The sequence below is a fragment of the Homarus americanus genome, unplaced genomic scaffold, assembly GCF_018991925.1.
Source record: "Homarus americanus isolate GMGI-L3 unplaced genomic scaffold, GMGI_Hamer_2.0 scaffold49048, whole genome shotgun sequence".
Classification (NCBI taxonomy): domain Eukaryota; kingdom Metazoa; phylum Arthropoda; class Malacostraca; order Decapoda; family Nephropidae; genus Homarus; species Homarus americanus.
Genome location: NW_024735489.1, coordinates 23281 through 42063, shown reverse-complemented (window position 1 = coordinate 42063; position 18783 = coordinate 23281). Strand labels below are relative to the sequence as shown.

Below are 18783 nucleotides of genomic sequence, written 5' to 3'. Positions count from 1 at the left end.
AGTGAAACTAGAAAAAAAAACACAAACCTTTAATCAAAAATAAACCTGTAGCAAATATAAATAAAACAAGTGTAAAATATAAAACAAAAAACCTGATAAAACTAGTGAAGAAAAAACGTGTGTGATGGACTCAGTGAGGGAGGAGGTGGAGAGTGAGTGTGTTGTGTAAGGTTTTCTCCCCGAAGACACTCATGGTGGCTAAACAACAACACCAGGACTGTCTCTCAGGTAAGATGTGTCTTAATTAACCTGTATTTACCTGTGTGTTTTACCTGGGCTCTGTGTGGTAGGTGTGAGAGGGGGGGGTAGTTGGTACACGTGAAGATTAGCTCCCCCCACCAAAAGCTTATTTCACTTAATGATTAAAAACACCTTTGCAATACCTGGTGGTGTTAGGGGGTTAATCTCCAGGTGAAATAAGCTTATGGTGCTTAATATTCAGGTGAAATAAGCTTGGGATGTTATTCTTCAGGTGAAATAAGCTTGGGATGTTATTCTTCAGGTGAAATAAGCTTGGTATATTAATCTTCAGGTAAAATAAGCTTAGGAGATGAATCTTCAGGTGAAATAAGCTTGGGGTGATTAATCTAAAGGTAAGATAAGCTTAGGAGATGAATCTTCAGTTAAAATAAGCTTAGGAGATGAATCTTCAGGTGAAATAAGCTTGGGGTGATTAATCTAAAGGTAAGATAAGCTTAGGAGATGAATCTTCAGGTGAAATAAGTTTAGGGTGGTTAATCTTCAGGTGATTTCTTTGTTATAATGTCAAGTTTTATATTCAGTTGATTTAAGCTTAATTGTGGAAAATATATGTAATCTAACCTAACTCAATCCAATTTAACATAACCTACCTTAACCTAACCTAATTTAACAAGAACAGCGTCTCAGGTGAGTTGTATTACCTTACCTGTGTGTACCTGGTCCTGGAGGGGGGTTAATGGTCTCCAGCCTGACTTCACTTGGCGAAGGAATTGACATCAGTTGTAAAGGGAGTCAATCCTAATGGTTTGGTGACTTCATAGGTTAGGGGGTACGTCAGGTTATGGCTAGGTTAATGATAGGTTAGATTATGATTAACTTGGGGCATTTTTAGGTTAAGTTAAAAATACGTTAGGGTATAGTTTGGTTAGCTTTGGTTATGGTTAGGTTAGATTATGGTTAGGTTAGGGCAGAACTACGAGTTCCTTAGTTCGCATATCCTGTTCTTGTCTTGACCCAAAATAATCAGGATCTTCACTATTTCCACCTCCACCCTCTTACTAACCTCCATCCTCCTCCATCTCCTCCTTCCCATCTCCACCCCCTCCCTTATTTGCTTCCTCCTCCACACTCCCTCCCTCACTTGCACTCCTCCACCTCCCCCTTACCTACCTCTACTGAATCCAGGAAAAAAAGGTCAAGTAAAAAAGTCACAGAAAAAAGGCACGGAAGAAACCTAACCTAACCTAACCTACGTGCAATGCCATCATATATATATATATATATATATATATATATATATATATATATATATATATATATATATATATATATATATATATGCAAGTAAATCACTGTAGTTTCACGTGATCCAGGTATATGAAAACGTGGATAAGATAAATCTTGATAAAATCACACAGGGAAAAGGGAAACAATGGAGCACCTTAGCTTTTGTCTTTATTCAAGACATCTTCAGACACCACCAGTTGCCTCTGAAGATGTCTTGAATAAAGACAAAAGCTAAGGTGCTCCATTGTTTCCCTTTTCCCTGTGTGATTTTATCAATATATATATATATATATATATATATATATATATATATATATATATATATATATATATATATATATATATATATATATATTAGTTAATAATGCATGTCGTGTAATCTCTTATTTCCTGTGACTTTATTTCGGTTCCCCCTCCACCTCCCCCCCACCCCTTCCCTTACCCCCCTACCCCCTCCCTCCACCCCCTTCCCTTGACGCTGCACCCCCCTACCCCCTCCCTCCACCCCCTTCCCTTGACGCTGCAGATGTGTCAGTAAGCCCACACAGTTGTCGCAGTGTTTGTCCTGTGTGTGTGTGTGTGTCAGTCAGTCAGTCAGTCCGGACCATAAGTTTACCTGTAATCAAGTCTCACCCATCACACCTGGTCACAACTTTCCCGTGTGGTGAGGGATGACACCTATTGATTTTGAGGAAGGTCAAAGGTCAGAGGTCAAGGTTATTAAGTAGTGGTATACATTGCATGTATATTTTGTGGCTTGTATTAATATGGTAATTAATTGTGAAGGAAGTATATTGTATATTATGTGACAGATGATGTATGTAACTTACTGTAATTGTGTATTCTTTATGTATGGACTCGTGTGTATTCTCCTGTATCGTACGTTACAGTAAGTTGCTGTATGTTATACTCGTTGTCTACACTACTGCAACATAATCATGGCGTCATTATTGAATACAATGACGGATGTGATGTAATAACGAGCAGGTGGTTGAGTGTTGTGCTTCTTTATAGTGAATGAACCATGTGGTGGTGATGGTGATGGTGGTGGTGGTGATGATGATGATGATGATGATGATGATGATGATGATGATGATGGTGGGGGTCGTGGTGGTGGTGATGATGGTGGTGGTGGTGGTGATGATGGTGGTGATGATGATGATGGTGGGTGGGGGTCGTGGGTGGTGATGGTGGTGTGATGATGATGATGATGATGATGTGGTGGTGGGGGTCGTGGTGATGGTGATGATGGTGGTGGTGGTGGTGGTGATGGTGGTGATGATGATGGTGGTGGTGGTGTTGATGGTGATGGTGGTGGTGGGGTCGTGAGGTGGTGGAGGTGATGATGGTGGTGGTGATGATGGGGGTGGTGGTGATGGTGGGGGTGGTGGTGGTGATGATGATGATGGAATTGGTGGTGGTGATGATGATGGTGGTGATGGTGGGGGTGGTAGTGATGATGATGATGGTGGGGATGGTAGTGATGATGATGATGGTGGGGTGGTGGTGGTGATGATGATGTGGTGGGGTGGTGGTGATGATGGTGGGGGTGGTGGTGATGGTGATGTGGGTGGGGGTGGTGGTGATGGTGATGGGTGGTGTGGTGGTGAAGTGGTTGGGGTGGTGATGATGGTTGGGGTGGTGATGGTGGTGGTGATGATGATGATGATGGTGGTGGTGGTGGTGGTGGTGATGGTGGGGTGGTGGTGATGGTGATGATGATGGTGGTGGTGGTGATGATGGTTGGGGTGGTGATGATGGGGGTGGTGGTGGTGGTGATGATGTTTGGGGTGGTGGTGGTTGTGGTGATGATAGTGGTGGTGTTGGAGCTGTTACCACACACATGCACAGTGTTTATTTATACCGAATATGGTCACAAAACGTAGGGGAAGATGACGCCGTGTGTGTGTGAGAGACGCGGTGGTCCCTGGGAGGCAATGTGACCCCTGACCTGACCCTGTAAGGTGACACTGGCTCCCTGGGGGTTAACAAGGCACCACAGCCCTCACCATCACACCGCCCCCTTACCCCCAACCACCACCCCCAATCACCACCTGGGAAACACATTGTTCACATTGTTGGGGGTGGCCTCATGGTGTCTGATGCTTAGAACATAAGAATGGAGAAAACTGCAGCGGGCCAATTGGCCCATACTGGGCAGTCCCGTTTACACCCAACCCCTATCACTCATATATCCATTCAACCTATGTTTGAAGCTATCCAGCGTATTCGAGTTAATGATGATGTTTGGTAACTTGGTCCATTCATCCACTACTCTATTTTCAAACCAATGTTTGCCTATTTCGCGCCTAAATCTAAATTTGTCTTATTTAAAACCATCGTTACGAGTTCGCTCCTGCTTGGATAGTTTGAGTACCTTTGTAATGTCCCCTTTGTTTAACCCTGACTTCCATTTATACACATCTATCATATCGCCCCTCACTCTACGTCTCTCGAGGGAGTGCAAATTAAGATGCTTTAACCTGTCTCTGCACTCAAGGTTCCTAATGCCCGGGATTAGTCTTGTCATTCTCCTCTGTTGTGTGCCTGAGAGAGAGAGAGAGAGAGAGAGAGAGAGAGATCCATACACACGAGCATATAGCATAAAATTAATCTGTTCACATGCATACGTACAAATAAATGTATATGTATAAATTTATATCCTTGCATAAACAATAGACATCCTATACATATGCATAAGCATACATATAAAGCCCATTCTGGATTTTGAAATATACGATGCGGCAGTTAGCTCTATGCCTGCCATATTTGTCCTAATAAACCATATTCATAACTTATTTAATGGCCTGAATACGTCATCAAACACACGGTCATTAGCGACTTTAACTACAGTAATAAAGTCAAATGAGTCTTTATTTTTATTACAACTGATAATAAAATTCTCGTGTGTAATGTTGGCGTTTTACCCCGGCTTAAATTTGTCCTGAGAGCAAGCAAGCAAGCAAGCAAGCAAGCAAGCAAGCAAGCACGGTGTATTGAGAGAGAGCGAGCAGCACGGTGTATTGCTTTATGTAAGCTAATGTGTTTGGAAGTCATTCTCGACAAGTGCGTTTTGTTTTAATTTTGTTGAACCCGTGATTGTGAGAGTGAGAGAGAGAGAGAGAGGTCACACTCGCCACCCTCCCCTTCTCACTTACTTCATTGTCTTAATCCCTCCTCCCTCCCACACCCCCTCTCTCTCTACACACACACGCACACACACGCACACACACACACACACACACACAGTATTGGTATTAGTAATAAACCTTGAGGATTATGTTAGGCTGCAGGCAAGACGTGGACTCACTTATTTGTTCTGTTGATTTGAGACCTGGCGGGAGGAGGGGGGTGGTAGGAGGAGGTTGAAAGAGAGAGGAAGAAAAGTAGTGGTAGTTGTGGTAGTGGTGGTAGGTGAGTGTGGTGGTGGTAGTGGTGGTAGGTGAGTGTGGTGGTAGTGTTACCGAGGTGGTGTGGGTGTTGAGTGGATATGTGGTTGGGTGTGCTTGAGCTGGTTGATGTGGGTGGCTTGGTGGTGTGGATGAGTGGGTGGTATGGGTAGCTGGAAGAGAGAGAGAGAGAGAGAGAGAGACCCACAAATTATTAGACGCAGTAATGTATAAGAACATCCTTCACCGCCTCGGGTTGGTCTGTATTGAGATGAGAGTGGCCAGCTATGATGTACTGTATGTTGGTCATGTTGGGTCGCATAAGTGTAGGATATCGGGTCAAGATATCGGGTTACATGTGGATATCGGGTCTCAAGAAGTCGTTTTACATGTGGATATCGGGTCTCAAGAAGTCGTGTTACATGTGGATATCGGGTCACAAAATATCGGGTTACCTGTGAATATCGGGTCACAAAATATCGGGTTTCATGTGGATAGCGGGTCACAAAATATCGGGTTTCATGTGGATATCGGGTTTTATAAATGGTGTCAGTATAGAGCTGTAATTATTCATCTGTTTACGCGTGTGTTTGTGTGCGTCTGTCTGTCTGTGTCTGTCTGTCTGTCTGTCTCTGTCTGTCTGCCTTGCTATTAAATATAACTTAAAATATATAATGAAATTTCGTAATACTGTTTATTGCGTCACAACCAAAAAAAATATATATATATATTTTTTATCTTCGAAAAGCCAATTTTACTCTCTGGTCCTAGAAAATTTGACCCACGTTTTTTTTTTTTTTTTTTTTAGAAATTTTCGGTGGATATTAATTAGTATATTATTAACGTGTTTAATATTTTGTTCTGTAGATGTAACGTAGGGGATAATATTGTCGTGTGAGGGATAAGATTTGGACTCCATTGACGGCTCTTGTGTGTAATATTTATGGAATATTTTGTAGTGCTGATGGATAGATAATATTTTGCGAGGTAAGAGTTATTTTTGAGGGGATTTGGAGGCAACCGGTCCCGATGAATGTTATTGAAGTTAATATTCTCGTGTGGATGTAAAGGGAATATATATATATTTTTTTGGTCTGGGATTGGCAGGTAGTGAACACACAAGTCATCAACGAGTTTTTCTTTCATACTTTTTACAATGGTTAGGACTGGGCTGTTCTTATAGCAATCAGTATGTGGTGGTATGGGCTGGGTGGTGTTGTAGTATCGGTCGAGTAGCAATATTCGCGGACGAGGGATCTCAGGTGGGAGTAGGAGACGGTGACGAGAGGCGAGAAGGTCGAGTGTGCTGTGAGTGCCTCTTGATGTGTGGTGTAAAAGTCTTCGCTGTCTACTATTAAAGGAAAACAACCAGGCAGGGGAAGCATAGTTAGGATGTGTGTGTTACTGAATGTATATGTGTGTGTTACTGAATGTATGTGTGTGTGTTACTGAATGTATATGTGTGTGTGTTTGACTGTCCGTTTATAAATGTTTGTGTGTATGTCAGCATCAGTCACAAAAGCCCACAGTTCGGATATCGACCACAAGCCGAGTGACAGTTCCCTGATTCGCTCCCGCAACCGGAATTGAAATATTGCGTGCACACTCCACAATAGACCTGGAGGCAGAGTTTTGAAAGGATATCGTGTAATCGGCTACAACCTTGTATTTCCCTCACACGCAGTAGGTGGGTGGAGTGAGGGGTAGGGGTGGAGTCGTGTGTGGGCGTAGGGGGGAGGGGAGTCATGTGTGGGCGTTGCAGGAGTAGGGGGGGTTGGAGGAGGGGGAGAGGAGGGGGAGGAGGGAAATAGTGAGTAAATTCTGGGTATTTTTGTTAATTGTTTTTAATGTTGAAATAATTCCCAGTATTTTAAAGGTGTTTCTATATCAGGTAAATATAATTCTATGGTTAAATTTCACCTTAATTAATTAACGATAAATACCGGAACGTGAAATTAATACCAATATAAATTACACAACTTAATAAATGCTAATAAATTCCAATAAATTCATCATAAACATCGATGCAAATTTTATAAATCAGATAAATACGTTGTGACCGAGTTCAGGATAAATCCTCTCGTGAAGTAGAGTGAATACGGATTAAATATCACGAATTATTGAATACGGATTAAATATCTCATGAATTAGAGTGAATACGGATTAAATATCAAGAATTATTGAATACGGATTAAATATCTCATGAATTAGACTGGATACGGATTAAATATCTCGTGAATTAGAGTGAATACGGATTAAATACCTCATGAATTAGACTGGATACGGATTAAATATCCGTGAATTAGATAATACGGATTAAATATCACGAATTATTGAATACGGATTAAATATCCATGAATGGATAGGATTAAATATCTTTAAATAGAGGAATATGATTAACATCACGAATTATTGAATACGGATTAAAATCCTCCGAACAGAGTGAATACGGATTAAATATCACGAATTATTGAATACGGATTAAATATCTCATGAATTAGAGTGAATACGGATTAAATATCAAGAATTATTGAATACGGATTAAATATCTCATGAATTAGACTGGATACGGATTAAATATCTCGTGAATTAGAGTGAATACGGATTAAATACCTCACAGTGTACTCAGATGGCCGATGTTGTGTTCCCTCAAGCCAACACCAGCTAGCCAGGCGTCTGAACCCTTTTGTGTGGTGTTAAAATGATAAACCTAAGTTGTGGTTGTTGTTGTAGTTGTTACTGTTGTTGTTTTTTGTTTTCGTTGTTGTTTTTTGTTTTTTTTATTGTTGGGTTTATTTCGGTTGTACTTATGAGTTCTCAGTTGTTAGAGGTTCAAGTGAAGATTCTGGTTATGGGTTGTGAATTAGTGTAGGGGTTGTGAATTGGTGTAGGGGTTGTGAATTGGTGTAGGGGTTGTGAATTGGTGTAGGGGTTGTGAATTGGTGTAGGGGTTGTGAATTAGTGTAGAGGTTGTGAATTGGTGTAGGGGTTGTGAATTAGTGTAGGGGTTGTGAATTGGTGTAGGGGTTGTGAATTAATGTAGAGGTTGTGAATTAATGTAGAGGTTGTGAATTAGTGTAGAGGTTGTGAATTGGTGTAGGGGTTGTGAATTAATGTAGAGGTTGTGAATTAATGTAGAGGTTGTGAATTAGTGTAGAGGTTGTGAATTGGAGGTTGTGAATTAGTGTAGAGGTTGTGAATTGGTGTAGGGGTTGTGAATTAATGTAGGGGTTGTGAATTAGTGTAGGGGTTGTGAATTGGTGTAGGGGTTGTGAATTGGTGTAGAGGTTGTGAATTAATGTAGAGGTTGTGAATTGGTGTAGGGGTTGTGAATTGGTGTAGGGGTTGTGAATTAATGTAAAGGTTGTGAATTGGTGTAGAGGTTGTGAATTAGTGTAGGGGTTGTGAATTAGTGTCAGGGTTGTGAGAGCTTTTTTTTATACATATTTACAGAGCGAGAATTCTTAATCCTTCTTGCTTCCCTTCCACCTTCTTTCTTCCATTATACATCTTCCCCCATTCATCGCCATCCTTCCCCTTTATCCTTTTATCTCATTATGTCTTATGTCGCCTCCGCTTTGGCTTCTCTCTCTCTCTCTCTCTCTCTCATTCATCACTGTCCCCTTCCCTTCCTCTCTCGTCCTAGTGATCATCTTCCTTCCGACGGCCATTCTCTCTCTCTCTCTCTCTCTCTCTCTCTCTCTCTCTCATTATGTACCCTCTTCCCCTTCTCTCCCTCTCTCTCTCTCGTCATTATCCCGTTTCTCATGTCCTTCCCTCCTACCGTTTTGCCTCATTTTTTTCTTCTGCTTTAACTAATGTAATTATGGTGTGTCTCCCCTCTTTTGTTGACCTATGACCTCACCTTTATTTGACCTGACCTTTTTTTTTGCCTTACCTGACCTCTTTACCTAAGCTGTTTTTGTTTTTTACCAATGACCTGACTTTCATAGACGAAGAAATTGTAATAATATATTTATTGTCATGTACCTGACCTTACCTGACCTGACCTGACCTTACCTTACCTGACCTTACCTTACCTGACCTTACCTGACCTGACCTTACCTTACCTTACCTTACCTCACCTTACCTGACCTGACCTTACCTGACCTGTGATGTTGTTGTTGTTGTTTTTTAGTTATTACACACACACACACACACACACATTCTCACTCACACACACACACACACACACACACACACACATTCTCACTCACACACACACACACACACACACACAGATCACAGCGTGTGTAGCCAGTCATACTAATTGTGATGTCATTAGCTCGGTAGAGTTTATATAATTATTAATGGACTCGAACTCATTATGAAGCCATTTACTGTACTACATGTTGCCGGTATATTAATGTGTGTACGACTTTGAAGTTTGCTCGCTGGACGATTAAAAGAATTTGCCGGTTTATTTCTCCTAGTGATTATTTGTGCTGGGGTATGGTGCTAGTAGTGGTGATTCTATTTGTGTTATGGTGCTAGTAGTGGTGATTCTGTTTGTGTTATGGTGCTAGTAGTGGTGATTCTGTTTGTGTTATGGCGCTAGTAGTGGTGATTCTATTTGTGTTATGGTGCTAGTAGTGGTGATTCTATTTGTGGTATGGTGCTAGTAGTGGTGATTCTATTTGTGTTATGGTGCTAGTAGTGGTGATTCTATTTGTGTTATGGTGCTAGTAATTGGTGATTCCTGTTTGTGTTATGGTGCTAGTAGTGGTGATTCTGTTTGTGTTATGGCGCTAGTAGTGGTGATTCTATTTGTGTTATGGTGCTAGTAGTGGTGATTCTGTTTGTGTTATGTGGTGCTAGTGGTGGTGAGAGGATTCTGTTTTGTGTTATGGTGCTAGTAGTGGTGATTCTGTTTGTGTTATGGTGCTAGTAGTGGTGATTCTATTTGTGGTATGGTGCTAGTAGTGGTGATTCTGTTTGTGTTATGGTGCTAGTAGTGGTGATTCTATTTGTGTTATGGTGCTAGTAGTGGTGATTCTATTTGTGTTATGGCGCTAGTAGTGGTGATTCTATTTGTGTTATGGTGCTAGTAGTGGTGATTCTATTTGTGTTATGGTGCTAGTAGTGGTGATTCTATTTGTGTTATATCGAGGCTCCGTTAGATGTGAAACCTCTATTAAACGGACTATGTAGAGATGGAAGTCCGTTATATCGAGGTTTTAATGTATATGATTTTCTTTTTTTTGTTTTGCCTTTTGTTTATTTCTGGAAATTTGTTTGTGGTTTTATTTACACATTCATACTCGCGAGTACACACACACACACACACACACACACCCACACACACACCCACACACACCACACACACACACACACACACACACAGTAAGTAATGGTGATATATTACCTGCATTGTGCCGCCTCCTCCTTCTCCTCTTGTCCTCCTTGAACCATTACTTACTCTCTCTCTCTCTCTCTCTCTCTCTCGCTCGCTCTCCCCTCCCCCCGTTTCCTCCCCCTTCCTCCCTCCCCTTCCTTCCTTTCCCTTTCCTGTTATTTGGAAATTTGAGTCAGTGTTGCCAATTGGGATTTGTATCATTGTTGCCAATGTTGATAGCTGGGACAGTCTCATTAACCTAACCTAACTAATCCAACCTAACTCCTATAGTAAACCTAACCTAACCCTAACCTAAACCCAACGTAACCCGCAGTCTTAGCATAAACTTTGTGGTCTGGTTTATGTCTCTTGCGGTTTATTTATCAAAAGTTTTATATTCTTTAAGAGTAGAGATGAGAAGTGTTCTATCTGTGGCTTTATGGGAGGGGGTGAGAGGGGGAGGGGGTGGAGAGGGACTGAGAGGGGGAGGGGATGGAGAGGGTCTGAGAGGGATGGAGGGTCTGAGAGGAGGGATGGAGAGGGTCTGAGAGGAGGGATAGAGAGGGTCTGAGAGGGGAGGGATGGAGGGGGTGAGAGGGGGTGAGAGGGGGAGGGGGTGGAGAGGGACTGAGAGGGGGAGGGGATGGAGAGGGTCTGAGAGGGGAGGGGAGAGGCGCCCACCATGAGCCACCTCAAATCCTTCTTTTAAAACAATAGTAAAATGTTTCTCTCCCGCCCCAAGATTTTTATCCCTTATCCTAATATCTTGAGGGGACAGGTGTTGGGGAGGACAGGTGTTGGAGAGGACAGGTGTTGGGGAGGACAGGTGTTGAGAGGACAGGTGTTGGGAGCCGCTGGACCACAAGTTACAACCCGTCACTCCCTCTACCCTGAAACATACAGGAGACGATTGAACGAAAAGTTGTTGAGCTCTACACCTGTGATCCCAACCTTCGTCTCTCTCTCTCTCTCTCTCTCTCTCTCTCTCTCTCTCTCTCTCCTCCCTCTCTCTTCCTACCTCCCCTCTTTTCCACCTCCCCTACCCCTCTTCCACCTCCCCTACCCCTCTTCCACCTCCCCTACCCCTCTCTCCCCCATCAGCTGTGTTTACCGTGTGGGCGGTGGCGGTAGTGGGCTGTTAGCGATTCTCGATGGCCGTTTAGTGGAGGGAAGGAGGAAGGATGGAGGGAGGGAGGAGAGGTAGATAGAGGAAGGATAAGGAGGATTTATGGTAGGATAGATGAGTTAACGGCAGGAGATGGAGAAGGATGAGACGAGGAAGGGAGGAGGAGGGGGAAGAGGAGAGTAGAAAAGGTAGAAGGAGGAGGGGCAGATGATAGAGACGGGAAGGACAGTCGAGGAGATGAAGGAGGGGATGGGCTGAGAGAGGGAAAAGAAGGAGAAATAGAAGGAAAAAAGGGATGGAGGGAGGGGAGAGGAGGAAAGAAGGGCGGAGAGGGACAGCATGGCAAGGAAGAAGGGGTGGAAAGAGACTGGGGAGGGGAGGTGGGGAGAGGAAGAGGGTAGATATAGGGGTGGAAAGAGACCTTAGGATGGGGAGGGAGAGGAGGAAGAAGGATGGGGAGGGGGAGAGGGTATACAAAGGAGAATAGAAAAGTGGGGGTGGGGAGAAGGGTGGGGAGAGGGTGGGGAGAAGAAACACAGGTAAGGTAGACAGTCTCTTGTAGTGTAGGTATTTTTTCAGTGCCTTTGTGACAAGTGGTAAACCTGATGCTGACGATGGGGGAGGTGGTGTGGTGATTGTATTGTGTGGTGGTGGTGATTGTGGTAGTGTGTAGAGGTGGTGTGATTGTGTAGTGTGGAGGTGGTGGTGATTGTGGGTAGTGTGTGGAGGTGGTGGGTGATTGTGTAGTGTGTGGAGGTGGTGGTGATTGTGGTAGTGTGTGGAGGTGGTGGTGATAGTGTGGAGGTGGTGGTGATTGTGTAGTGTGTGTGTGGAGGTGGTGGTGATTATGGTAGTGTGTGGAGACGGTGGTGATTGTGGTATTGTGTGGTGGTGGTGATTGTGGTATTGTGTGGTGGTGGTGGTGATTGTGGTAGTGTGATGGTGGTGATTATGGAGAGTGTGTAGATTTGTGATTGTGACAGTGTGTGAGGTAGTGGTGATTGTGGTATTGTGGAGGTAGTGGTGCATGTGGTAGTGTGTGGTGGTGGTGATTGTGGCAGTGTGTGGTGGTGATTGTGGCAGTGTGTGGTGGTGATTGTGGCAGTGTGTGGAGGTAGTGGTGATTGTGGTAGTGTGTGGAGGTGGTGGTGGTAAGGGGTTTTGGAGGTACCAGTGTTTTTTTGTAGGTGCCACTAGGATTTTGAATGTACCACTGGAATTTTTAAAGGAACCAATGGAATTTTGGATGTACCAGTTGAATTTTTGGAGGTACCAGTTGAATTTTTGGAGGTACCACTAGGATTTTGAAGGTACCAGTGGAATGTTCGGAGGTACCAATGGAATTTTAGATGTACCACTGGATTTTTGGAAGCACCAGTGAAATTTTTGGAGGTGCCAATGGAATTTTAGATGTCCCATTGGAATTTTTGGAAGCACCGGCGGGATTTTGGAGGTGCCACCGTATTTTTGTCACGAGAAATATCATTGGTTAAACATCTAATTGAATAAAAAAACATGGATGCCTATAACTGAAATCGTCTTAACACACAACTTTATTCTCCCCGCAGGTATGTGGACGTTGTAAGACCTCACCTGGCCGGCTAATTAAGGATATGGATCAGCCAGGTGAATATGTACACACCTTTATGTTATATTAGATGTAGATTACCTGAAAATTGGGTACTGCAGTTTATTTCACCTGATTAAATACGCTAATCTAAGCTAATTTGATCTAATGCAACCCAAATTAATCCAGTCGAACTTAACCCAAATCAACCAAATTTAATCTAAACCAACTAAATCTAACCTAACCCCCCAGGTAGTGTTAAGGTATTTATATTCAGGTGAATTAAACTGTGGTGTCTAATCTTCAGGTAATCTTTTATTTTTATTATATTTGAGGAGGAAGAGGAGGTAAGTTTATTCTGTGTACGTACTGGTGTGCACATGAATATACTGTGTACGTATTGGGGTATGTTCATTCATCATGTGTACGTAGTGGCGTGCACATGCATGTATCGTGTAGATATTTTGTGTTCAGTAAATATATTATACGTGTACGTATTTATCCCGTATATTAATGTACACATGTTTATTTTATGTAGGTACTATGAGTGTACACGAGTTCATATTGTATGCGAATATTATATATACACATTGATCACATGTAAGTATTATGAGTGTACGTTGGTTCATCCAGTATTGCCTGTACACATTTTACTGAAGGAATTATTTGTGTACGTATATATTTTGTGTGTGTGTGTGTGTCGTGGGTAATGCACGAGGCAACTGCAGGTCATGGCGGTTTGGGACTTATTGTCGACATTGAGCTTGAAAACCAGGGCTCGAGACACAGCTTTCCATATTTATAAGAGTGACGGAGATAAATTGTTATGATATACTTGTGTTTATTTACATATTTTAATCTATTTTAGTCCTCCCTCAATCGTCCTCATAGACTCCACGTTTTCTCTTTTTCATGATGGGTTTGGTGAGGTGAGGTGAGGTGAGGTGAGGTGCGGTGCGGTGAGGTTAGGTGCGGTGAGGTTAGGTTATTTAATCCGTTAGTTTAGGTTAAGTGAGAAGATTGGTGGTGTGTTAGTTGTAGGTATATATTAAAGATACGCTGATTCTGATCTTCTGAGCTGCAACAAAAAAGGTGAACTGATTAATCGAAAGTAAGAATCTTAATGACCGTACACATGTAAATATTGTAACACACACACACACACACACACACGATGAAAAACAGTGATTGATTACCCATACGTGGGGTGGGGGTGGGGGCGGGGGTAAGCAGGTTGTGTTGGTCGGGTGAGGGCGGCTGCCAATACTTGTACCTCTCTGATGGGTCCTCAAGTGTACCCCTGAATAATTTATCCCTTCCACCGTGAACTTCATATATGCCTTTACTACTAAGCTGTCTACAGTATTGGGAAGTGATAACTTGGTGGAATATTAAGTGTGTGTGTGTGTCGGTCGGTGATATGTCTCGTGTTATGCTCGAGTAGCACCTTAAAGTGTTGGAGGATAAGGAGTGGAGTTCTTCTCGAGGAGGTTTGATTGGTTATAGGGGTGGGGGGCACCTGTGTTATTCTCAAGTAGAACCTTCAAGTGTCATTGGTAGGAGAGATGCCTCGGAGGGACTTACCTTTCTCGAGTAGGACCTTGAAGTGTGTATGATAATAATGTCGCCTTTATTGGAGGCTTGAGGACTGATAGAACCTTCACAGCACACACACACACACACACACACACAGTACATATTTGTATTACCCACATCAATATCCACACAAAGTTCCTAGAGGTTCATCACAGAGAAACGAGTCTCGTTTTAAATGTTCAAATATTTCTCAGTGTTCAATATTGGCCTCGAGGACCCACGAGGTGTTGCCGATGATGGATGAACGTCGAGACACATTAGTTATGGTCGTAGTGGCTTGGGTTGTGATCACGATACCTTTTTGGCGTTGTATATCTCTCTTGTATGTGTGTGAGGCTAGGTTAGGTTTAGGTTAGGGTAGGTTAGGGGTGAATTACGCCAGACATAGGTTTATTCAGGTCAGTTTAGGGTTCATGATAACTAATTCCTGACATACGAGAATGATTCAGGTACCACTCGCGTCCCTGATCACGTGGTCGTGTTGGTCAGACCCACAACACTATTTTTCGGTATTAATTTTGATTGTGCTCACGTAAAAAAAGATTAATTGGTGAATATATTCGTGGATATGTGTGTGTGTGTGTGTGTGTGTTTATGTAATTAGCGAATACGTTCTTTATTGTGGAAGTTTTTTAATTAGTGAATTCGTTCGTTAATGTGTGTGTGTTTTAATGAGCGGGATAGTCTTCTACACACACACACACACACACACACACTTATATAATGTGTATGTGTGTATATCGGTGTTGATACAGGTGATATAGGTACCGTACAGGTGGGCCAGGTAACACCACCATATTAGGAATGAATACACCCATTCAAGTTTACTTAAATTTCTATAATGGCTGAGAATTTTAATGGAATTTAATGTTTTTTTTTTAATATTTTTATGATTTTTTTATATATAAATTTATTTGCGTCACATTGTTAGTGGATTTTGTGACTGACATATTTATTGTGGTCGAGGAATTTAAATTATTCAACGTTTCAAATTACCAGTGATGCTCTCTCTCATGTATGTATGTATGTATGTATGTATGTATGTATGTATGTGTACCCCCCAACACAGGAAGAACACACCCATAACACACCGCCCACAGCACAGACCGACACGCCCTCAGGACTCTCACCCACCGTACAAAGTTGACAACCTAGGGAGGTCCTTAGCTTAAGCTCTCCCAGGCATCCGGTGGTTACCTGTGTAGAGTTACCTGTGTAGAGTTATGTGTCGTCCTCAGGGAGATATGGGAGATTATAGGTAAGGAGTTTTGTAGAGTGAGGGACTTCCTGTGAGAGTTGTTGTCTCGGAAGGAAGGAAGGAGAGAGAGAGAGAGAGAGAGAGAGAGAGAGAGAGAGAGAGAGAGAGAGAGAGAGTGTTGCCAACAATACCATCTGTCCTCCTACCTTTAATGAGATGGATCATTTATTAGTTCCCATGGTAACCACACACCTGAGAAGAAAAATCACTGAAGGAAACACAAATGATGGATCTAGACAACTTCGGTATATTTGAAAATCATTAGGAAAAAAATTTATTAGGATTTTCTTTTTGTTATTTATAGCTGTAGTTTTTATAGTGAGTTAGCAAATAGTAAGACCTTTTTGTTCCTGGCAGTTCATACGAGGGAAAAAAAAAACATTACCAGGCGGAAAGTAAGAATAAAGACCGTTTTTTTTAACTAAAATATAAAAATAAAAATAAATAAATAAACCCGACTTGGGTGCCTCGTGCTAATTCTCAGGCATTTCTTTTTAATGCCGTTATTTATTTTATTGTGTTTGTTTATTTTGATGAGTGCTATGATTTTTTTTCCTAAACTTGTCGACTGGTGGAAAGGAGACAGACAGACAGACAGACAGACAGACACAGACAGACAGATTTCTTTTGTCTTTACTCATTTTAATTAGAACTGTAGTTTCATTTTTTCACTTACCCACCCACTTAACCCACCCACTTACACACCCGCCACCCACTTTACACACCCACCCCCCACTTTACACGCCCCACCACCCACACATATCCACCCACCCACCCACACATCCACCACTTTACACACCTCCACCCACTTTACACACCTCCACACTTCACACACCTCCACCCACTTTACACACCCCACCCACTCACACACCCCACCCACTCACACACCCCACCCACCTCACACACCCCACCCACTTACACCCCACCCACTTACACACCCCACACTACACACCCCCACCCACTCACACCCCCCACCACACACCCCACCCACTTACACACCCCACCCACTCAACCCTCACCACACACACCCCCACCCACTTACACACCCCCCCACCCACTTACCCATCCCACTCACCCGCTCCAGCTGTCACCCGGGGCGTATAGAGACCCCTACCCTCCCCACCCCACCCCATCCATCAGGGAGGAGGGAGGGGGGCAGATGGCTCACCCTTGGCTGGCACTAATCGGCGTAAGGGTGATGGCACTGTTACCGTGGCACCCCTCCCTGTTCCCTGTACTGATTGATGGTGTCACTGGCTGACGACGGCACTCATTTAGGCACTGCTGTAGAAAACTTAATGAGTTATGCCAAGAGAGAGAGAGAGAGAGAGAGAGAGAGAGAGAGAGAGAGAGAGAGAGAGAGAGAATTTGTGTGTATATTGCAATATGAGTTGGATGAGGTATTGTGTGTGGGGGGACGACTTACGGTATAATTAGTCGCCTGCTTTCTTCACCTGATTTAAATACAGTAACGTTAATTTTACCTAATATAACCTAACGTAAATTCTCTTCCCTCTCTTCTCCTCTCTTCCTCTCTTCTTCCCTCTTCTCTTTCTCCCCCCTCTTCCCTCCCTCTCTCCTCCCCCTTCCCTTTCCAGTTTCCCGTGATATAGATTATCCGTGTATATCATGGCTGCCAGGACCTATGATGGAAGCTTTGGCTTATATGTATTTAACGTGGAGGCGGTGGTGGTGGCAGGGGTGGTGGTAGTGTCAGCGGTATTGGTAGCAGCGGTTGGTGGCAGCGGTAGAAGTAACGGTGGTGGTAGTGGTGATAGGGCTGGTGGTGGTGGTGGCAGTGGTGGCAACATTGGTGGTACTGGTGGTGTTGGTGCCTCTGCCCGGGTCTTTGTGTGTGTACATAGTTTCCGGGTGATTACGTGAGGGTAAATATAGGAAAATGACACAATCTTGCACGCTCGATTGGCCTGGACCAGTGCGGACCCCGGGGTGTGTCGGGGTCCGTGGGGTCACTCTGTACCGGCGAGGACCCCAGGGTTGTGTAAGGGTCCGTGGGGCCACTGTACCAGCGCGGACCCCAGGGTTGTGTAGGGGTCCGTGGGGTCACTCTTTTAATTGACAGTATATGGTTAGGTTAGGCTAGGTCAGGTTAAGTTAGGTTAGCTTATATCATCTTAGGTTAGGTTGGCTTCAGGGTAGTTAATCTCAAGGTGAAATAATCTGGATGGGATAATCTTCCTGTGATCCCAAAATTGCTTAATGACTCGCTGCTGATCCTTACACAGTCGTCACACCTGTAAATGTCACCTGGTATACACCTGTAGGCAGCATTTAGCAACTGAGTTTTATCGGGTAACTAGCAGGTACAGTCTCCTTCATTAGTGCGTTTACAGGGGGTCGTCAGGTTTTGTGCAGTGGTAGCGGGTTTTTTTTTTACATTTGAGAGAAGGAAACTCACAATAGTAAACAGACTATGGAATAAAATTAAAACTATATTAAAACAAATATCTCAATGATAATGATTTGTGGAATGTTTATATGACGAGCCGCTGTAAACGCACCAGTGAAGGGGACTTTACCTAGGCTATATGATGAGCCCCTGTAAACGCACTAGTGAAGGGGACTTTACCTAGGCTATATGACGAGCCCCTGTAAATGCAATAGTGAAGGGGACTTTACCTAGGCTATATGACGAGCCCCTGTAAATGCAATAGTGAAGGGGACTGTACCTAGGCTATATGACGAGCCCCTGTAAACACACTAGTGAAGGGGTCTTTACCTAGGCTATATGATTTATCTCCCTGTAAAACACACTAGTGAAGGACTGTACCTAGGCTATATGACGAGCCCCTGTAAATGCAATAGTGAAGGGTTCTCACTCTAGGCTATAAGGATGAGTCCCTGTAAACACACTCAGTGAAGGACTGTACCCAGGCTATATGACGAGCCCCTGTAAACACACTTTGAGTGAAGGACTCTTACCTAGGCTATATGATGAGCCCCTGTAAATGCAATAGTGAAGGGGTCTTTACCTAGCTAAGGCATGATGAGCCCCTGTAAATA

The 18783-nt window shown here is 43.2% G+C and overlaps 1 long non-coding RNA gene across 1 annotated transcript; it reads left to right on the top strand.

The window, feature by feature from the left end:
• The first annotated feature begins 180 nt into the window (after window positions 1-180).
• Window positions 181-12964, top strand: LOC121871120. Its single transcript, XR_006089834.1, has 2 exons — window positions 181-228; window positions 12907-12964. It is a non-coding gene; the product is annotated as an uncharacterized LOC121871120 (long non-coding RNA).
• The last annotated feature ends 5819 nt before the right edge of the window (window positions 12965-18783 follow it).